The 22081-nt window shown below is 41.9% G+C and overlaps 1 long non-coding RNA gene across 2 annotated transcripts; it reads left to right on the top strand.

Moving 5' to 3' along the window:
- The first annotated feature begins 19039 nt into the window (after positions 1–19039).
- On the top strand, positions 19040–21705 carry LOC113589867. 2 transcript variants are annotated; one of them, XR_003412039.2, is made up of 3 exons: positions 19040–19371; positions 19987–20109; positions 20972–21705. It is a non-coding gene; the product is annotated as an uncharacterized LOC113589867 (long non-coding RNA). The 2 variants fall into 2 exon arrangements; XR_003412042.2 differs by having other exon boundaries at positions 19987–20217.
- Positions 21706–22081: the final 376 nt, after the last annotated feature.

Below are 22081 nucleotides of genomic sequence, written 5' to 3'. Positions count from 1 at the left end.
TCACCAAATCAAGGCAGTTCAGCTCTCTGCCAGAAGCTACAGACCTGCGTGTTTCACAGAAACGGTCTTCAGCTCATGCCGGGGGAAAGCAGGACATTTGTGGGCTCCGATGGCCCTTCATTCAAGCAGAGAGATCCACTGACACAGCTGCATTTACTTCTAAATAAAAGGCACACCTTATGACACATACTCTCTGACCTTCGCACTACTCCATACACACCCTGTGTCACTGATCTGATGGCTACTTCATTACCTGCCTGTCAGTTCTACGTTACTGAAGTCTGATTAATGAATCATTAAAAAGACAAGCAAGAAGAATCCAGACAGTACTTTTAGTACAGATGTATAGGCCTTGGGCTCATCTCATCTTGTGACCTTTTGTACAGATGCATTGTGTGATGCTATTTAAGGAAATATAGCAGGCTATTGCAAGCTTTCTTCTCATTCTGCGCATTTCAACCCACGTGTGGTGATCAAAACTTAAAAGATTTTTGGCCCCGTTAAATCGCACAATATATGTAGGTGAAACCCCATAAATATTACATGTAATGAATGATTTAAAGATTGAAGGAAATGTGTTTTTCAGCTCGACTTTAATCTTGTAGAAATCATTTGAAAGGGTGGGATACAGAGGAGCAAGGGCTGTCACTGTTGATTTTTCACCAGCTTTCCAAAAGGTCAAAGTCAGTTTATCTTATGGTCAGATAAATCTGGATTACCGTACCCAGATGTGTCACTTTGAACACACCCCATAACCTGTAACAGTTGTCATTATGGTTGCTAGGGAATATATTAGTGGCAAGGTTATCTGCAACATTGTACTATATTACAATACTTTACAGTAGTATAGTTAATATTCTCTTTATGTTGTTGGTGTATGCTCTTTGTGTGTGTGTGTGCGTGTGTGTGTGTGTGTGTGTGTGTCTGTGTGTGTGTGTGTGTGTGTGTGTGTGTGTGTGTGTGTGTGCAACCACACTGTGCTTATTTATAGCTCACTGTTAATGACCTAAAGAACCTAACCATGTATAGGCCCATGTATATGCTGGTCCTGAGCGGATGTATGGATATAGTGCAATATAATCTTTGGGATTTGATAGATGAAATCTTCTTAAATTAACATATAAGTGGATTACCTATACGCTGAAAGCACTGAAGATGGTTCCAACAGAATGATTCATTCAGCTTGGTAATTGTGTCTCCTTGTTAATGATCAATTAGGAGACCTCTATTAACATGCTTTAACAAGCAATTAAATATGCAAAGGTGCTTTACCCATGCTAATAGCATTTGTGGGACCAAAGCCTGAGCCTGTATACTTACACATGTAACCAAACCACTGACCTGTGGCACCTGACCGTTTCTGATTGGGTCCGAAGCCCCAGCGCGCAAGCCTTCATAAATCACACCCAAGTGGTTGCGGACTGCGCTAAGCTAAAATGTTACAGCGGCCGAGCTATCGATTTCCCCCTTTTTCATGTCACAGAGTAGCAGGACCTTTAATGGCTCTTGTTATGCGGCGGCATGCAGTTCTGGGCTCGCACCCCTGAGCTCCTGCCAGCGCTCTACTTCAGCTGATTAGGGCGACGATGACCGACCGGCTCCTCTGGCCGTGAACTGCTTCCAAGGCCCTGCTTTGTGTCATTCACGAGATTAGCTTTAACACAGCGCGGCTGGTCACGTCAAGCGGCCAAAGTGCTCGCTGAATGAGAGTGGAACTGTTCCTGTCAGATAGTTTAGATTAAAGGTGCCCACTGTTTGTCTGACTGGTAGATAGAAGATTTAGAAGATGGCGATAACCAGACAACACCGAAATGTAGGTGTTTTCAACAACTTAAAGGCTGATCATGATCACACACACACACACACACACACACACATATATATATCAATATCATAATGATGTTTATAATGATATGACGCATGTAAACAATGTTTTGTCATTGGTATGTTGATGACAGCCTCTTCCTTCGCTGCACTTCAGTGCATCTGAATGACTTGGTGACATTACGTTGCCCATTACATTTACCTGCAAGAAAGCTATGGACAAGACATCAGAGACTGCAGGTGCTCAGCTTTCTGTCACATGACCACAGACAGAACAGCTGAGAAGGAAGTGATGCAGGTCTGTGTGTCAGTACGGACGAGTGATGCAGGTCTGGCTGTCAGTACGGACGAGTGATACGGCTCTGTCAGTACGGACGAGTGATGCAGGTCTGGCTGTCAGTACGGACGAGTGATACGGCTCTGTCAGTACGGACGAGTGATACGGCTCTGTCAGTACGGATGAGTGATACAGGTCTGTCTGTCAGTACAGACGAGTGATACGGCTCTGTCAGTACAGACGAGTGATACAGCTCTGTCAGTACAGAGGAGTGATACAGCTCTGTCAGTACAGACGAGTGATACAGCTCTGTCAGTACGGATGAGTGATACAGCTCTGTCAGTACAGAGAAGTGATACAGCTCTGTCAGTACAGACGAGTGATACAGCTCTGTCAGTACAGACGAGTGATACAGCTCTGTCAGTACAGAGGAGTGATACAGCTCTGTCAGTACAGACGAGTGATACAGCTCTGTCAGTACGGATGAGTGATACAGCTCTGTCAGTACAGAGAAGTGATACAGCTCTGTCAGTACAGAGGAGTGATACAGCTCTGTCAGTACAGACGAGTGATACAGCTCTGTCAGTACGGATGAGTGATACAGCTCTGTCAGTACAGAGAAGTGATACAGCTCTGTCAGTACGGACGAGTGATACAGCTCTGTCAGTACGGATGAGTGATACAGCTCTGTCAGTACAGAGAAGTGATACAGCTCTGTCAGTACAGACAAGTGATACAGGTCTGTCTGTCAGTACAGACAAGTGATACAGCTCTGTCAGTACAGAGAAGTGATACAGCTCTGTCAGTACAGAGAAGTGATGCAGTTCTGTCAGTACAGAGGAGTGATACAGCTCTGTCAGTACAGAGGAGTGATACAGCTCTGTCAGTAAAGACGACTGATACAGCTCTGTCAGTACAGAGAAGTGATACAGCTCTGTCAGTACAGAGAAGTGATGCAGTTCTGTCAGTACAGAGGAGTGATACAGCTCTGTCAGTACAGCCTTGCCCAACATTCAGAACATTCTGAGGCATCTGGCTAAGGCAGTGAACTCTCAATAATATGAACAGTTCCTTAAGACCATGCTGAAACTCTCTTCATTAGGCATATTGGCTGTTTCACATTGTACCTGAAACTCAAGGATCAGATTGGTCAAAATGACTGAAGTCCTTGGGCTGTTTATTTAACACAGTGCTAGTTTTTCAGTTCTGCATCCTCATTAAGCAATACAAAATCTATCATTTCTCCATTACTATTAAACATTACTGTTTTATTATTATTATTATTATTATTATTATTATTATTATTCAGGGGTTATGATCACACTGGGTGACAGGTTAAGCTTATGTTTACTTTCTACATTTCTTATCATTCATTCACCACGACCTTGAAGGTTTAATTTGCTTTTGAAATGACAGCTTGTTTGGCCAGCAGAGCCTACTGGGGAATGTGTGTATCCAAAACAGATTTAAAAGGTGAGCACCGTGATAACCGTCTGAGGATTAGAGGATGCCAGGGCACCTGTGCTACCAGCATGAACTCATCATTTTCTCTGCTAAAGCCAAACTTTTGGTAGATGGTGTGGGTATTTCCCATGCCAAAAACTGTCTATGTGTGTATGTATGTATATGTGTGTGTGTGTGTGTGTGTGTGTGTGTGTGTGTATGTGTGTGTGTGTGTGAGCACATAGAACTTCGTCCCTGTCCTTCAGACTGTTTCTCTCATGCTTCCCCACCACTGAATGTACCAAAATGCCTGATATGCATCTCTAGGAAAGCCCCGTGTCGATTAGATCTGGCACATGGTGTTCACTCTGTTCCCAGCCAGCCACCGGTAGACCGCAAATGGGCTAAAATGCTCACTAACTTTAGTCCATGTGCAAAAGTTAAGGATGGAAAAGCAGGAGAGGAGGGAAGGAGATCACAGTGTGAAGGAATGATTGAGGACTTTCCTTACAAACAAAATCAGACCCTTTCTTGACATCACGCGGCGCTGAACTTCCAACAGCTCTCAGACTACGTCCTCATTAAGTAGCCAACCACACAAACACAGGTGGGGGGGACCTCACGAGCTGCTCTTTAAAATGCATCTTTAAAAAGTATCTGTGCAGATATTTTGTAATTGCGAGCGTGGCTTGTTTCACGTGCCCTGTGGTCTCTGTTCTGCAGTTCCCTCCCTGCGACTGAGCCTCTGGACTCTGTTACGCAGAAGCGGATGATGTGACTCTTGTACTGATCATTGCTTTGGAGAACTTGCAGGCCAAGGCACTTTTTGGTCTTGCTGCGCTGGCGTTTTCCTTATTTAAGGCTGGGGCTTTAATTAGCTAAACCCACCCTACTCTACCGCATGGCCATTAAAGGCGGATATTGGCCATTAATCTCGGTGAGGACACCTGCCCACGCACATAATGAATCCCCCCTGGTTTATTAGCATGTTTTTTTTCTCCAGCCACGGTCGTTAAATGTCATGGGTTTAGGGTTTGGAGCCTCATGCAGTCATGTCCAATACTGTGTAGACCTTGGGATTATGGGTATGTGAAGAAGGGCTTGACTGTCCTCTGTGTTTACTTGATTTTATGATTAATAATGTTAGTCTGTCTATCTATCTATCTATCTATCTATCTATCTATCTATCTATCTATCTATCTATCTATCTATCTATCTATCTATCTATCTATCTATCTATCTATGTCATTTGCATTTGGAGAATCCTGTTTTTCTTTTAATTCTTTTTAAAAATAAAAATAATGATAAAATAAAATAAAAAAAACATTTGTAATTTAAGGCAAGGCCTTATTGTATTATTGTATTGTTATTTGTCTAGACGTTTTTATACACTGTGGGCTTACAAAGTAGAGAGAAGTGCTCATGTTCAGTAATCAGGTGATTGGGAGAAGGGTAGGTGCGATGACCTTGTGACGCAGTGTGTGCAGTGGGCGTGTCCCTCAGGCTGGGTGCCTGGCACACCGTGACAGGCTGGAAAAAGCTTTGTTATTTAAATTCAGAGCTCTATCACCTTGCTAAAGTTTTTGCCAAAAAAGAAAGTTAGATTTATTTCAATTTATTTAAATAAAGTTAAATACAATTGCTCTAAATAGAAAAGAAAACTTTTTAAATAGAACAGAAAAATAAAGATGAACGGAAAGTGGAAAATACATTAAACTGAAAGATGAATAATTAAAATAGAAATGGATTAGAAATGTGTATATAAAAGTAGATTTTAATATATATTTAATACAATGTTTAAATTAAATGGATTTATAAAAGATATAAAGTGCATGAAATCAAAGCTGGAAGACAGCAGTGCAGTATTGTCCCTGAGAGCTGAGAACAGTGTCCTGGGCCTAAATGCTGCTTCTGCATGCTTAGTGTTGCTCCCAGGCCCCATTAACTGAAGAAGACCTGGCACTTGCACAGTTTTTCAAGATTTTAGACTAGTCTTGATTAGTTGAGGGCTAATCTTAATCGAGTTTTAGAACCATGAGATCGTGGGCATGGTTTCACTGAGTTCTGACACTGAGCCAAGTCATAATACAGCACAGCTGTTGGTCTCTTTTACCAACCCTACCAACCCCTCCTCCAACCCCCCACCCCATGAAATGGGACTCAATGTGCTGCGGTGCAGGCCAGCATAATAAGATCAGATATTGCTAATGTTAGTCTTGGTTGTGTAGTGTTATTTTTCCACATTATTTTTTCCACACCATGTATCACCAGATCTTGTCCACGATTTAGTCATGAGTCACTCCATCCTCTTTTAAATAAGAATGAATCGGCCCAGTCAGTTGAGATATTATTTTGTTAATCAGAATAAACATTGATGGTTTATGACCTGCTCTTTGATGCAGTTGAATCAATGCAGCATTCAATTTATGAGCTTCATTTTGACTACCATTTTCGGGACACCAGACATCCCACCCTGCAAAAAGCCATTTCAGGGAGGTAGCATTAAAACCTTCTCTGCTGCTGCTAAGGATGCAGCCTACTTTAATTGAGACGGACCCTGTGCGTGCGTGCGTGTGTGCGTTTGTGTGTGTGTTTGTGTGTATGTGTGTGCGTGTCTTTCTCTCGCTCACGCTCTCACTCTGGGATATTTCTGGGATATTGTCTATAATTTGCAGGCATCAGGGAGCCCCTGCTAAAATGCAGGAGAGCCCTGGAACCTCCAGGAGAGGAAGAGAAAACGGAGAGGTGGGATGTCTGGGACCCTAGATGACGATCCGCAGTGTGACCACAATTCGGTAAGTGACTTCAACTACAACTACTCCAACGAGTCTCTACAGTCAGTCTCTACAGTCTCAAAGCTGTATTTCAAGCACATAGCCTACAAGCAGCTATTTTGTGTCACCCATTCAGTAAGTTTGGCTAGAGACCCCAGCCTTGTTTCTTTTCTATTTTTACTGATAGCGTTAACATGTAGATGTAGGTCTTGCTTGTGGAAAATGGATTGATGCACTGGGACTGACCGGTATAACGTACACGTCCTGACCTACCTGAGCCAGTGAATTTCTGTTGGAGATGCCAGTGGCTGGCACCATAGCGACCCAGCCGCCGTCAACGAGAGGCACAAGGAAGCGTCCGTGCGCGTGGTGAGTTCGACGCATCAGAACAGAGGCCGAGTTGGTGCGGCATCCGAGAGGAAGACGCCAGTTCCTGCCAAGTGGCAAATCACTTATTCAATTACTGAACCAAGGGGACTCTAGAGCAACCCCGACTCTTCATCTGTCAGGAAAAGAAATCGAACCCCCATCACAGCCTGTGATACCACCCTCCTTGGAGGCTGCCGTGTGTTGTGAGCTCTCTGCAGGTTGGCTTGGTTTCTGGTGTAAAACAAGTCTTTCTATTTTTTTTTTCCTTCCGATAAACGGGGGTGATGCACCCATCACCCTCCCTGGTCTGGACCCCGTTTCCCAGCATGCACCCTCCAACGGTCCATCTGTCACTCCAGCTCATCCCCCGATCACCTCACTCTCATCCTTTCTGCCTCTGCTGGTTATCGATCATTTTCACCTGTCTCCTCTTATCATCTATCTATTTGCACTAATCTGTCTGCCATGAAGTATTGACATGCCTATCTCGTGTGTACTGAGCATTGTCTCTGCCTGGTTTCCTGGCCACGGTCCTGTTTTGTTCATTGATTGTCATCTCCGCTTCAGCCCCCCGTGATCTGTTAGCCATCTTGGACTGTTTCTGGATTTAGTGAGTTTTGGACTCTTTACTTGTTTACGCCTCAGCCTGACCGTTGTGTCTTGTTTGTGCTCTCTCTGGTTGTTGACCTGCCCCTGTTTTCTCACCACGGCTCTGGATTATCCTGTCGCAAATGAAACCTCGTTATTGGATTGTATCTGCGAGCATCTGTCTCCCATTTGTAGTGTTACAATACCAGACTAGCGAAAGTGAAAGTTAAAACCTTGTGGTCTCACTGCCTGCTTCTCAGCACTGCCTGATTTGGATATTCATTTTCATTTTTTGTTTTATTCATTTTCTGTTTTATTACTTTTTTTTTCAGCCCCACTAAATTTCACTCATTTTAGCAACTCAAGCCACCAACAAGACAGGGCACAGGATCGGTCTAAAAGGTGCTTGTTGAAGTCTGACAGCCACGCTGCCTCTGAGCCCTTTGTGCTAGGAGGATGTCGACCCGCAGGGGTCTCTTCCATTGTAGAGAAGCCTGGCATGGCAACCCCCTCTGCCTGAGGAAAGTAGAGAGGATCAGGCATGCTGCGAGACGCGCCTTGTAGCACAGGTGGAGTCGTGCCTGAGATTATGCTAACGTATGCATATCGAACAATAGCCCTCTCAGTGGGACTGTGCACCAGAGGAAGGTGGACCATTGAGCTCAGTGCCGTGGTCTTACCTCCAATGAAATGACCTTTAAGGATTAATGATTAATAACAGCAAAAGCCAAATTGATTCCCCCCCCCTCGCAATCGTTCTTGGCAAACTCGCGGTGGCCGAGTCTCTCATTCACCCTCCGTGTTATGGCCCGTACATGTTTTCTTAGGTATATAAGCAGCTTATCTAGCAAAAAAAAAGAGAAAAAAGTTGATCCTCTTAGCTATTTTAATGTGCCACACCACGGCACTATGCACACAACTACCGTCACAGCAGAGAGTAACGCGTTTTGTTGTTTTAAATCACAATGCACAATTTGAAATGGTTTCAAGGCATGGGTGATGAGTGAAATGCCTCATATTATGTCATTGAATACACAAAGAATTTAAATACCCATTGAAACATGGGGTTGTCAACACAATGGGACACAATTTCCAGAATTTGTTGGGTGGGGGCCAGGCGTAAGTGGTTATGGGGTTTATTCTGTCAAGCATCTTACGAAGTTCAGCATCTAATGTCAACAAACAGCTAATAAAAGACCTCCTGCGACTGTGAACAGACTTTCCTGTCTCTGTGGAATATTTCGCTATTCAGGCCTGTGATTGGTACTGACAGCTCTTTTTCCCCCATCTGAATCCCTGAAATGATTTGTCTTTCTGAAAAGAATGGACTGAACCATAACGGCTGCAATAAATTCATCAGCCATGATACACAATTTGTCTGGCATTAGTGTATCATTATTATTTGACTGTTGATTGACCAGCTGCCTGTGGTTATTAGTGACGAACGGTATCCCGTGGCAACCAGAGAGAAGAGCAGGCTGGAGGACCAGAGTAGTGGAATTTTAATCAGCGTTATCTGATTGGTTGGTGAGGGAAAGCCTCCTTATCCATTGTAGGCTGCCAATTAAAAACAAACCTTATCAATCCCGCTGGCCTTATCCTCATGACAAGGTGGATGACTTGAAAAAAGCACACGGGGCATTAATTACTCTTTGGGGATACATATTAATGACACAGAATTGAGAATGGTATTATAGAGCTGTGTTCTTCTGTCTGAGCGCTGAGAAATTACACTTGAAATGCCTGTCTGATTTTGCTATATTTTACAGTCAAAGCTTCCTAAAGTAAACCACAATGGAGATGGTAGATTTGTATATACGTATATACCAAAAACACAAGTAGTCAGTGGTAAATCTCCATTTGTTTTGACTTCTGGATGAAGTTTATATTGATTCTGGACATCTACTCTTGTATGTTTGATTTCCTCTTGAGAGTTTCCCTTACAGTGCTGGATTTTCTAGGTCACCAGTCAGTATCCATCAGGCTTGTTCATTTGATGTCATGTAACTGACTAGATTGCCATGGCAACGAGAACACTTTAATGCCAGTATGCACTTCCTGCACTTAGAAATAGAAGCCACCCTCTAAGGGGCCCTAAAGTACCACTCATGAATAAAGGTACCATAGGACAGAGCTGACTTCTGCTTTTGAAACTCCAAGGCCTGGTAAAAGACTGGACATAATAACAGTGCTTATGCACTAGGTTTCATGTATATACAGTAAACACTTTATCCAAAACAGAGAGGTTTAAGGACAGACTTGATTAATAACACTTAAACCACAAAATCAATAAATCTGTAACACTTAAATCACATAACACTGTGATACATGACATAAGAGGTAGGTTGATAGATGAACGGTCTGAAGAAACTGAATAGTAGATAATAAATCTGTGTGTGTATGTGTGTGTGTGTGTGTGTGTGTGTGTGTGTGTGTGTGTGTGTGTGTGTGTGTGTGTGTGTGTGTGTGTGTGCACGTGTGTGTGTGTGTGTGTGTGTGTGTGTGTGTGTGTGTGCGTGTGTGTGTGTGTGTTATGTCTTTGTTATGTCATTCCTCCCACACTGGAGAAAAGAAACATGCCAAAAGAATGTGATGTTTTCTTTTTCATTCTGGTGATGCCTGCAAAATACAGTACCCTGCCAGAGTCTTTGCATAAGAGTCACATAGAAAAACAGCTCTGCACCACCTGACTGTCTTTTTGTTCTATCTCTCTAAAACCAGGGATCTCAATTAAAGGAGGTGCTATGCAATAAACCGTTCCTCGATCCAACATGCTGTAGCTTTTTAGGGGCTGGGATTACCATGGTAGCTGCAGGAGAGTACCACTGGACGCCTGCAGTCAGGAGTCCTGTCCTGAGATCAGTTAGTTGGTGGTAGTACTGCATTCAGTGTCTGCTCAGGGCCTTGTGCCGAGCCTCCCTATTGGAGCATGTGAGTTATGTAATCCGCATGTAGGAGGATGGCGAGACATAAATCTCCATGGAAAGACGTTTTTGGATGTACAGATAATGCCAACATACAAGGCTAAATTTGTTGCTCTTTATGCCCAGATTATGAGAGAAATTTTAGACAATTTTGGGGGGCAGGAAAAAAACATAATAATTTTTTTAATTAAAACATTTCTGTTCAAAAACATTCTGTATAAAAGCATGGGCCCTGGCCTGCTGATGTCAGTTAAAGGCAAATTCAGTGGAAGAACAGCATTAAACGTTTTTGTTTTTTTGTTTTTTTTTGGGGGGGGGGGGGTTTCCTAATGCATTGTGGGAAGGTAGGGTGTTCCTCCGTTGTCACTACTCTCAGGGATGCTGAGTTTACTACTGGAAACTTTGCTTGTTTTCTGTCTGTGGAAGATCAATAGTGAAGAGTAGAATTCGTACCCTCCCTTAAGACCTCTCATGTGCACATTATGTAATATGTGTGTGGGCATGAGTTCTCTTGGATGATGGAGCCACCTAATTATTCTCTGTGCATGCCATTGTCAGTACAAGATGATTCATTTTTCCTAGCTGTTTCCTTGGCACCAGAAGTGCCAAGTCTTTCCACAGGTTTTTTTTTTGCCCATTTACACCCCCCCCCCCCCCCCCCACAGGTCTTTAGGTCTTTTAAGGCTTTATTTGTAATTATGCATCATACATAAGGGAGAAAGCAAGAACAGACAAACATGTAAGCATGAACATTTGTGTAACAAATAAAAGAAATTGATTAATTCATAACACCAGCTATATGTATGATAGATTTGAGATATCTATCTAAGGGGATAGAATTCAGGAAGTGTGTGTGTGTGTATTTGTGTGTGTGTGGGTCTGTGCGTGTGCATGTGCGTGTGCGTGCGTATGTGCGTGTGTGTGTGTGTGTATGTGTGTGTGTTTTAAATAAGGGCACTACTAGAACCCTCTTTGCCTTCTGTCAAGCAGATGCTCCAAACAGATGCTTGTAAGTTTCTCTATTGTTGTGTCATGTGAGCCACTGATGGTGATTTCTGTGAAACGTAAGTGAACTCATGCCCCTTTAACCTTAGCTCGCTTTTTAAGAATCCAAACATTCTGAGCATCACACCATAGTGGCAGAGGTTAAAGTTCTGAACCAAAATTCATCTGTTCCTGCAATCATTCAAACAGCTATGATCGACTATACCTGTGTGTATCCTGCGCAGCCGTCTTATCATTGCCTGAATTTACTATGCATTTTGGGTATCTGAGTTTAGGTTAATGCCACAGGTTTATTCCTAGTGCTCCTACTAGCTTTTTATATAAATTTATTGGCACTGAACTGATAAACATAAAAATAATAAATTTTTGTTGGAAGTACTCTTTAAATGTAAAGTACTAGGTACCACATCCACATTTACCTGCTACTTGCATAGAGTGCTTTTTTGCTACTTTTAGAAACACTTTTGCTTTTCTTGCATTTATTTTTGCATGATATGCATTTTGGGGTTTGACTTTAAAGTTAGGCCATAATAGAATACGGTATTCCTGATTTACCTCACCGTCTGACAGTTGAGTTTATGTGCCTCTAAATGATTAATATTCCTGGCACCCAGAGTGTATCACATACCAAATCATGTCAAGACAACATTACTTTAAAAAAAGAAATAAACAAACTTTAAGATCAAAGGCAGAAGGACGGCTCTTGGGTGAGCTCTAAATTCCCACTGCTCTGTCAGTGGGGGAAGGGGAGAGGCTGGGTTTGTTATAGGAGTGTTCACGCAAGCTGTTGGTACTCATAAACACTCATAAAGGAGCAGCTGATCTTTTTCCGAGCAGGTTCGTTTCCCAGCAAAAGGCTGCTGTGACGAATCCCTGGCTCAGCTCCGGGCAGTGCGGATGTCCATGAACGTCCATGGAGACAGAAGGTTGCTGAAGACAGCCTTGTCTTAAACCCCAGCAATAAACTGTTTTTATCTTCAGTGGCCTAGAATGGTAGGTCGGGGGGGGGGGGGGGGGGGGGGGGGGGGGGGTCATGCTCTCAATAGCCTTATTGATTGGTATATTCATGTTAGGCTGTAAACAAATGGTGAAGATTCTTTTATCCTGAAGTTCTTAAATTTGTTTTGATTCTCTGTTCACTCAAATGCTCCTTTAGCGCAGAATATTATGTAAATGTGCTCAAATCTGAAGTCTTTAATTTAGCACAAGTGGACAGTTGCTTCAATGCTTCTAAATGACTATATGTTCAGACACAGCTGCCTGAACGATGCTTTATTAGCGGAGAAGCTCTCTTATACGGTGTACCCCTGAACATTTGCAGACTCCATTCCCTTCCCCCATGAAATTCCCATTCTTTCTCTCTCTATCTCATTATCTCGTGAAGAAGAATGGTTAGTAGATTTAACATTTTTGAAATTTTGGGGGAGTGAGTATCCAGGAGACACCTTACTAAATGTGTGAAGTGTGAATTTTGTCTGACACATCTTGGCTTTCTGCCTTCTGCAAGGGTTGTAAATTACTTTTGTTAATACTCTTATTTGCATTCTCCCCAACCTCTCCACCGCCCCCTCCCCCAAATTTAATCGAGTAATCCAAAAGGAAATGAAATTGGCTTAAGGACTCACAGACCTGGCATTAGAACATTATCTAAATAAGCTTTTAAGAAGATTAGCTAATGTCATTGGTAATTAAAGTAAGGTATAGTCTCAAAAAATTCAGTTCTAGATATTTGCTAATTATATATATATATATATATATATATATATATATATATATATATAACTTACAAAAGGAATATTGTGTGGACTCAGCATTTTAAAATACCATTCCTAGTGCAGTAACTAATGATTATGATAATCTATTAAGTCTGTTCAAGCTATTTAAAGAAACATTTATCTTCAGCATTTACTACTATCCAGTGCAGTTGAGCTCCAGACTCATGTTTACACAAACGCATGGTTATAACTGGGAAAATACGAAATGCATACCGTGACGGAGGCCGCCCCCCTCCGCCAGAGAGGGTACTGCGATAGAGACCATCACTCAGGAAGGTAAATGTGCATTCTGGTTGCTTGGTTAGAGAGTGGGCTCTCTGGTCTGGTGGTCAGAGTGCATGTTTTTTATCTGGTTTGAGGTTAGGTGTGGTTGCTGTCCTTGGTCCTTGCTACATGTATGTAAATCAAACTTTTCAGTTTTTCATCATTACCGTGAAACATCAGGGAAAGACCCTTGACTTTCTCCAGAAAAAAACCCCAACAAATCAAGTTAAAGTTTTAAAGCCATAATGTTCTAATGCCTCTGGTTTTCAGCAGTCACTCCTACAGTTCCCAGTGACTGAGGAGTAGAGATTACTTTGCCATTTACTTCATCATACGAGCTACTCTCTCTTCGGGTGGACAGGTAAAACACACCATGGTCTCAGTTTTTCTTACCATATCATACCATATTACTATATCTCAGTAATTCTTAAGTGCAAAGTCCTCCTACACATTTGAAGACATCCACGGTGAAAGACACTTCCGCTTCCACTTAAATCATCTAATGTAACACCGGATTTTGGAGAAGCCAAGAACAATCCTAAGGATCTCGGTTCTTAGGGGTTTATTGCTCTGCTGTTAGTAGACGCCACGATCCTTCTCCACCCAAACCAAAAGGAAAGCTGTTTTTAAGCTTTTTGAAGATGTTGTCAGGATCCACTTTTCTAACTCCACAATGATACCCCCCCATACTGATCAGACTGACCTACTCCCCTTCTTCTTGCTATAACTTATGCTATAGCATCACCACATTGGGTGACTTTTTTGTAAATAACACCCCCCTCTCCCATTACTTATACAATCTTCAGTACTGAATGTGTCTTGTGTTTTTTTCTTGATGGGTAGATTAAGTATGGTGAAAATGACTATTCTGCAACTGATCACTATAAGGATGTTTTAAAACAAAAGGCTCATAAATCTCAACTATCCGAGATTTTTGTCTTTGCAGGGGTATAAGAAAAAAATTAACTTAACTCTGCACCACTAATATGTGGTTCTATATCTTGACAGCCCATCTAAAATGTATTAAAGAATGGTTTACTAATGACAGTCTGTGTGTGATTAGATATTAAATCATATTGCTGTTACCTTCATATGTTCCCTGTCAAGAACTCTAGGGAAAGTTTAGTTTCAATACATAGTATATTGTGTATTTTGCTATTTTGTAACAATTTGGGCCTAGAAAAAATAATGCTTCTTTGAAATTCAGAGCCACATTAAGTCCTTTGCTTCGATATGTGGTAACCTTCACCTCTGGCCAGAGGAGGATGGGGTCCCTTTTTGAGTCTTGGTTCCTCTCAAGGTTTCTTCCTCATGCTCTAGGGAGTTCTTCCTTGCCACTCTCGCCCTTGGCTTGCTCACTGGGTGCTTGGACTCGGACATTTGTAAAGCTGCTTTGTGACAATGGCTATCGTAAAAAGTGCTATATAAAATTTTTTTACTTTGACTTTAACTTGACTTCTTGAATTCCCTCACCATCTCTACCCATCTACCAATTCTACCAACCAGTGGTTATGTTCATTCTATTATCTTATGCCTCAATATGGATTATTTTATAAAAACAGCTGACTTTAATACTAAACACTTGGTATTTTTTAACTGAAATGAGGAAACCCACTGAACACTAACTCCAGAAGAATTGGCGAGGAAATAGATTTTATTGTAATTATCCCAGGGGACATATGGGATGATATGCTGGTCTGCATCCGCCTCAACTTTACCTCTAATCAATTCAAAATCATTCACAGGCTATTCATCTCCTCCCAGAAATTGCAAAACTTGATTTTATGCCTGATTTGCACATTAAATGCCAAGCATGTGTGAGCACATTTCTACACTGTGAGCTTATGCGCATGTTAATACCTTTTGGCAAGCAATATATCCAATAATACTTTGTCATTAGATCCTGTCATTATATTCCTGGGCACAGTGTTACTTCCGATCTAGATATCCAGATAAGTGCCCTCGTGCTGGTGTTAACCGGACAGCACCCAGACACCTCAGCATCACTCAGCACTACAAAGTTGGACGTGGCTTGCTACCAGCTCAAAGGCTGATTTATTCTGGAGGATAATAAATATGTCAATGCTTGGAATCTAGATCAAATCAAGAATGCTACATTACATCTGCTGATTATTTGTATCTATCTCAGTTTTTGTTTATTCCGTTGGACCTGTCTGTCTGAAATTATGCATACTAGATTTCAATATCTCTATTTTTTTTTTTTTGGTTTTGTTTCCTCTTTTTGTTATTTTAGAATTGCATGGCCTGGGTCACATGCTGGGTTGTCCATTTTGTCATTTACATATAAAAATGGATTAAATGGGAAAAAGATTTCTGTCATGCTCCTTTTCTACATGTCCAGCCTTGGCCATTTTAAAATGTCTTCCTTCATTTATCTCAGTCAATAAAGAAATTTGTTGCCAGCAATTTTTTATTATCATCAATTCTCGTGATTTATTACTACATTGCTAGTCAACCCTTATCTGTGTTACACGTCCTGTGCATATTCAATTACTAATGACAAGGTGGTTAACGGTAGGTACTGTCAAGGATTACCAGGCACAAATGGCAACTGGCAGAAAACTGAACCTGAGTTACTCATCGCTTACAGAACTTACAGAACTGACTGAGCTAAGGACGTTCCTGCGTGGAAGGGTTGTGTTCTGGTGGCTCTCTGCTTAGTTTATCAGCAGAATCACCCCTTTTATAAAAGCAGGGGAAATGGAGGAACACACGGTACCTTTGGAGTAATCAGCCTCTCGCCAAAAGAGCAGCACACCAAAATCCCTGACATGACAAGGATGTGCCGCCCAAGCGATTTTAAATTTCCATGTCCGTGGCAGGCAGGAAAGTCATGTCAGGACGTGGACTCCCGACGCGTGAGCTGTCAGCAGCGACAATGGAGGCGTGATGTCCGACATCAGCACCGACGCCGGACTTGGGCCTTGGACCGGGGAGCGGCCTCCGGGTGAGCAGAGGGTGTTCATGCTGAAGGTCTTTGAGCAGAACATGAGCAGAACTTCTTGGAAAGTTGTAATCAAGTCCTCTGGAGCATGGCTGCATGGTGCATAATTTATTTCTTAATGCAACAGTGCTGAGCAGTACAATGTGTATAAAAAGCTACAAAAGCTACAAAGACCTTGTCCAAAAAGGGAGGCAGCAGAGCGTTCTCCTCGAACGCTAGCAAAACATAAAGTGTTTGCTTTTGACTCCAGGAAAGTCAAGGAGGGTCAGACGCCACCCAGAAGTGGAGACCTGCAGCAGCGCAACCTTCCAAGGCAGCAGGTAACCTTTCCTGGACTCACAACACAGGAGCCTTCCTGAAGCCGGCCCAGGAGGCCGCGCGTCCCACAGTTTTTTTGTGTGTAAACTTCACTTTTCTGCCCCAGCACCGTAGGAAGCTAAGCTCAACCCATGTTAACTTCATAGATTATTTCAAGCCTACTGAATTTCCCATAGAAGGATTTTTTTACAATAACAACTGTTCTCGAGGCATACTCAGTGCGCTATGTTGAAAGCCGATCGTGTTTCAATCAAGAAAATGAATTATTTTATTATATAAGAAACAAAATATGAAGGGAATAAAAAAAAGTTTGGTGAATATTATGGCCTTCCGAAGAGTAGCTCTCATAGAATTCAAGGAAGTGGCCTCATGTCATTACTATGAATTACCTTTAATGGAATAATATCATAGACTAGATGATATCTTGCTTCAAAGGGGTCACTTAAAGTCTCTTTGGTGTATGTATTCCTTTATTGTAATTGTTGTGTTGTGCAGTCAAATGTTGGGGGCCTAAACAGCACCGCTCTGCACCTCCAGTGTTGTTACGGGTAACACCATAGTCCGGTAAGGAGAGGTTGTCTTGGGACACAAAGTCTTCAGGCAAGGAAGCAGCATCGTCTGTCACCTGCAACCCTATTCAAATGAACGCAGACATTGGACAAACCTGTCAAATCAGAAACCTCCACCTTCATCCAGCTTCACGGTGTGAACCGGGATTTCATTTCATAGAGGTCTTCCATCCATCACGTCAGACAGTGCCCTTCGACCGGCCGGGACTGGGACTGCGAACTCTTACTCCTCCCTTCTGTTTTCTTTGGTTGTGATCACGCCTAAAGTTGAAAATGGCACTTTGAAACAAAGCAAAACAAGTAAAAAAACAAGTTGAGTAACCCTCTTGTGTTTGTGCTGTGGAGGCGAAGGACACTCGCATGCCTCTTCCGCGTTCTTGAAATGTTGGCGAGCAATCAGACCGAACTTTTAACTCTGCAGGGAAATCCTCTAGTGAGGCACGATGCATAAAACACATGTCTGCTGGGTTCAGAGCTGGATAATGTACTTTGCGCTTCCTTCAGGTACTGTCTATTACAGCAGAACATATGAGGCGCAGGCTCAGCCAATTAAGCAGGCTGAGTTTGGTTCCAGACAAAAGAAAGCTATGTTTAGCCTCAAGGAGCCATAAAAGGTTTCTTTTCATACCTTTAATTTCATTCTCTCTCTTCTTTGGTAAAAGAGTTTGAGTCATGTTTTATTCATGGTGCGCGCCAGCCCCTGGCGCGCTAAGAAATGTTTCAGTAAATGAGATTAAATTTGTTAAGTCATTTATTAAATTCAACTGCATAATGCAAATTTGGAATTTGCATGAATGCCCTGATGCTGCTCGCCTAATGTTTACAAATCTTTCAAAGATGTCAAAGCCTGTTTGACTCTGCTATACCGAGACAGATGCTTGGTTGACACTTTTATAATGGCGTGAACCCACAGCCTCTTTAACTTTGACATAAGGGTTAAATGATGTTTAGTTATGCATAAGATATTTGCTATAAACCTTATGCTGAAGGGCTGTGACATCATGTGACATTGTGACATCATATGTCATTGATATTGCTTTTAGAATTAATTGACAAGTGCTGACTACTTATTGAATGAATTCCCTCTACTGTCATCAGAATAAGAGGATATTACTCAGCATGTTCAAATCAGTCAGTAATTCTGTCTCATTTTTGTTCATCTTTTTGATGAATTAAGGGGAGCATACAGGAAATATAATCTATGTGTTGCATTTCTTTATGCTACAAGTTCAACCCTTTTCAGTTGTATTGAGTCATAACAGCTGAGTGCATGTTAATAGTTTGGTGACTGAGTGAGAGGTGTTTTTCCTTCAATTTGTAAACCAGTGAAGATAAAACAACCATTTATCTTCATGTTTGCTGTATGGTTTGACACTTGAAGTCTTAACCTTTTAAATTCCAGGCTCCTTATGTAGTTATTAAGATTAAGGCTTATTATTTAGTAATTACTGTGAACTAACCTCTCAGAAAGTCATTTGAAAGGTTTATAGCAAGGAATAAGGCTTGGAATTTAAGAGGTTAATGTAGCCCTCATGAATCAATTCACACAGGCCATACATGCCGTTAAAAAAATAATTATATATATATATTCTGTTTTTTTCCCACCTGAAGAGATACATCATGTGCCCAAAATGCCAAAAAGGAGAACAAACCCGCTCACATCACCCAACCCATCACATTGTAGTGTGAGAAGCAATTACTGAGGGGGGAGGACAATGACACACACGTTGCTCCTCTTTTTGCTCCATCAAGGTTTCACACAGTTACTGTAGCCTACTTCTCTTTTCAAATTTCAGTATAAAATGCCCTGACAAGATATTCTTTGCTGACTGAAAGGGACATGTGACAGAATTATGAGCGGCTCGTAAATGGTGTCAATTTCAGTTACATTAGCCTCGGTTTGACTTCAAATAACGCGGGAAGGCAAGGAGATCAAGGCTGAAGGCGCCTCCACATGCACCAGTAACCCTATACATGTCACAGCTCCGTGTACAATGGCAGGATTACGGGTCATCCGTGAAGGTGGTTCATGTTTTTTTTTTTTGGTTTTTTTTTCAGTGGGTGTGGGTGTGCGTGTTTGCTGTTGTGACCGAGTCAAAGAAAGAAAGAAAAACGTGTGAGCACTTAAATCAGAATGGGCGTGTGTCTGTGTGTGCAAAGCACGCCGTCGGACTTAAAATCGGATGGTTGCTGGTTCAAGACTCACCACTGCCAGGTTTCTACTGTTGGGCTCCTGAGCAACTCCCTTAAGCCTCAAGTTGCACTCAGTCAAAAATGTAAGTCGCTTTGAATAAAAAAAACGTTAGCTTTAGCTTTTTAGCGTTAGCTTTTTTATTCGGTAAAAGCGTCAGCTAAATGCCATAAATGTAAATGTAAAGAAAGAGCCAGCAAGCAGTCGCTTCTTCCCAGAGCAGTAATTGTCCCCTTGGGTGTGCGAGTGTGTGGGACGGGACAGGTGCAGAGACGGACTGAGCTGTCAGCTTTATGACTAATAGACACGGAGGAGGGTGGACAAGTGTGTCCGCAGTTGACCTGGAGTCTGGGTCCGTCATTACACTTTACGTGTTGTCAGTCTTGCATAAATGAGGCAGCATAAATAAGGTTTTAAAACCTATTCCACATTCTCTCTTGTGCCACGCTGGGAAATACTGGGCTCCATAGAAGAGGAGGTTTTGTGTCCGCAAACCTTTAAAAATGTAGCGTGTCTAGGGATGAGCAGTGAACATTTAAATCTCGTTTGTATCTTACTGGAACCTTTCCGCGGGAAGAACTATTGTTCATTCATTTCAGTTAATCGTAGAAACGTACAGTGTACGTGCAGTGCTCTGCTCGGCACCGGTGAATAGAGGTGTCCTTTTTGACTCGTCCTCTCAAAATTCGTTTTCTCAAAGGTCTCGCTGGGGAAACCGCGACGCCTTCACCGCTGTCATAGTCGCAAGAGAGGAGAAAGGGAGGCTCACATCCTATTACCGTCCACCCTTGTGAACGCGCGCGTCTTTAACGAGCGTGCCGAGGTGAACATCCCCGCTCCTAACTCCCTCCGGCCTGACTCGTGAATAATGAAGCCATGTCTACATCATGAGGAATCAACCCTGGCACGGTTGTAGGCTAATTGCTATACAGTGCGTAAGAGGGAAAAATGGGCAGCTAAATCCAAATTATATTAGTGATAGATGGGCGGACTCTTATCTATCTATCTATCTATCTATCTATCTATCTATCTATCTATCTATCTATCTATCTATCTATCTATCTATCTATCTATCTATCTATCTATCTATCTATCTATCTATCTATCTATCTATCTATCTATCTATCTATCTATCTATCTATCTATCTATCTATCTATCTATCTATCTATCTATCTTTATAAGGTGTGCTAAAGACAGTTAGGTCAATGGTGAGTCTGGGGTTGTTTTGTTAACATGCTTTTTGGTTGTGTGCATTTCTGAAGCATGATTTGCTGTGCATCCTCTGTCTGTCTGCAGACTGAAGGACAAATCATTATGTTTGGTGGTATGTTTTTTGGTGTGCAGTGCTTATTTCTTTAAATATACTTGGTTATTTCTGTAAATGGAAAGTGTTATTTTTTAATACAAACCTAGTACTTGCTCATTTTCAGGAGTGTGTTTGTCTTGGTTAGCATAGATTTTGGAATGTTGCTCCCCAACGACAGTTGACCTTGTCATCCCAAACACCTTTGATAATTTTCTGATTAATTTAGCAGTTTCAATCCAAATTTCATTATGTGGACACATGGACATGCTCAGATGTCACACAGATATGAACTGTGGTCAGTGCTGATTACATAAATAACTGTGTTATCTAGGTGGTGATAAATATTGGATTATGCAACTGCCTTTCTCATGTGTCTAGGTTGAGTGACATTCAGAAACCTCCCTTGCGTTTCTGCACTGCCCTTAGAAGACCTGGAGTCCTTGACAGCCTATTTCACAAGCTCCATTTCAGAATGCTTTCTGTAAACAAGCACACGTTACACAAGAGGAAGTTGCCAAGCTGAGACAGCAGATGCGGTAACTATTTGAAACTATCGCTCAAAATGCAGTCAGTTCTAAAGTCTTTGCTCTTTACTAGGCTATGTACCCTGTGACTAGGCTATGAATCTTATGAATAGGCTATGTATACTGTGAACAGGCTACGTGGCCTGTATCTATGCTACAAAGCCTGTGACCAGTTATGAAGTCTGTGTTTTGGAATCTGTCAGCACTTTCTACACTTGAAATCTTCATACCTGAATCATTCAACATCACAGGGAGACTTCAAACACAGTTTTGTTTTTGTTGTTCAAAGGGTCTGGTAGGGTCTGATTCTAATCTTGCCACAGAGCATTAATGTCTTGGTTTTTAATCGACCATGACGTCATGCTGCAAGTCCTCATCTCGCGCTGTAGAGATTTCATCTTCATCTAAGCCTGTGAAACCGATGCTTGGGGGACCATCATGTTCCTGTGTTGCGCTGTAGACATGGTGATTCCAGTTATACTAATATGACATAAACCCACGAGCAGGTGATGTCTGTCCTGTCATCTTGGTCATGTAGAACCTTGAAATGAAAGCAACTCCTGCGATTTCCATACCTCACTGATTAAATAAAAGCCTGCAGTATTGAGGCTAATGCAAATCCCGAACGACTGAGTCAATTTTTTAAATTCTTTTATTTGGGTGATACGGTATATTGTGCTTGTGTGACCTATATTCACCTTAAATATGTTATCTTGCGACAGTTATCTAAATGTGCAGCAGGTCTGAACTGTTATTTAACTCACTTAGCATGTTAATAGGTGAAACCATGGATGAGAAATGTGATTAGAGGAAGCCAGAGGGATGTCATTGCTTTCGGTGTTTGGCAGTTTGACAGTGTTTGACTTCATTGGGCATTTCAGAGTTACAGGCTACCCAGATCATATAAAAAATGTAACATTTTAGACTTTAGTTAAATGCGCCAGTCAGATGACTCTCGGTACCT

The sequence above is a fragment of the Electrophorus electricus genome, chromosome 9 (assembly GCF_013358815.1).
Source record: "Electrophorus electricus isolate fEleEle1 chromosome 9, fEleEle1.pri, whole genome shotgun sequence".
NCBI classification, from domain to species: domain Eukaryota; kingdom Metazoa; phylum Chordata; class Actinopteri; order Gymnotiformes; family Gymnotidae; genus Electrophorus; species Electrophorus electricus.
Note: the sequence above shows the minus strand (reverse complement) of the source record. Positions and strands in the feature narration are given on the sequence as shown.